Genomic DNA, 1489 nt, shown 5'->3' on the forward strand with positions numbered 1-1489 from the left:
TTATGGTCATGCCATTTTGGATGACCAATACGCCAGCGATCTTCATGGATCTCATGAATCGCGTATTTCAGCCGTAACTGGATCAATTTGTTATAGTCTTCATCGATGATATCTTGATTTATTCGAATAGTAGAGAGAAGCGTAGTCAGCATTTGAGGACGAATCTTCATATGTTGCAAGATAGAAAGTTGTTTGATAAGTTCAGCAAGTGCGAGTTTTGGCTTGATATAGTGGCGTTCTTAGGCCACATCACTTCTAGTGATGGAGTTGAAGTTGATCCAAGTAAAGTGGAGGCAGTGAAAGAGTGGCCAGTACCGAAGAGCGTAACCGAGATAAAAAGTTTCTTGGGACTAGCTGGCTATTATTGAAACTTTATTCATGGATTCTCATCTATTGCGGTACCCATGACCGCCTTGACAAAGAAGAATGCAAAGTTTTTATGGGGATCCGAGTTCCAAGACAATTTTGACAAGTTGAAGCAATATTTGATTTTAACGCCAGTATTATCGATGCCATCGGGGCAAGGAGAGTATGTACTTTATGCCGACCCCTCGAAACTTGGTTTGGGTGCAGTTCTGATGAAAAATGACCGATTTATAGCCTATGTCTTGAGACAGTTGAAAGTACATGAGAAGAATTATCCCACACATGATCTTGAGCTCGTCACAGTGGTATTTTCATTGAAGATTTGGAGACATTATTTGTATGGGGAGAACTGAAAGATTTTCACCGATCATAAAAGTTTGAAATACTTCTTCACACAAAAAGAGTTGAATATGAGGCAACGAAGATGGCAAGATTTCATGAAAGACTACGACTCTGACATTAGCTACCATCCGGGAAAAGTTAACGAAGTAGCGGACGTATTGAGTCGAAAGACAGCAGTTATTACCCAATTATCCTTTCAGAGACCACTGCAGTCCGAGATTCAACGATTTGAGCTTATAGTATATGCTAGGGGCGAGGCCCCTAATCTTGCCACCATGACATTACAGTCGACTTTGAGAGATAGAATCCGTGAGAGACAGTCTACTGATGAGCAATTGCAAAAGTGGAGAGTGGGAGATGAAGCCAAGGGCCAGAAGCTGTATTATGAGATGGATGGTATAGTACGATATCAATATCGACTTTGGGTTCCTAGTGGTGATTCCTTGAGGGAGGTCATTATGAAAGAAGCCCATGACACGTTGACACGCCATATTCCATTCATCCTTGAAGCACGAAGATATGCAATGATCTTCAATTATTGTATTGGTGGCCAGGCATGAAGCGATATATCCTTCGATTTGTATTCGAATGTTTGACTTGTCAGCAAGTTAAAGCCGAGCATCAGAGGCCAGCGGGAAAACTTAATCCACTTCGTATTCCCGAGTAGAAATGGGAAAATATCACTATGGATTTTGTTGTGGGAATATCGAGGACTATCAAGGGATTTAATGCTATATGAGTGATAGTGGACCGTATTACGAAATCAATTCATTTTCTACCT

This window comes from Primulina huaijiensis, unplaced genomic scaffold (genome assembly GCF_012295235.1).
Source record: "Primulina huaijiensis isolate GDHJ02 unplaced genomic scaffold, ASM1229523v2 scaffold24189, whole genome shotgun sequence".
In the NCBI taxonomy this organism is placed as follows: domain Eukaryota; kingdom Viridiplantae; phylum Streptophyta; class Magnoliopsida; order Lamiales; family Gesneriaceae; genus Primulina; species Primulina huaijiensis.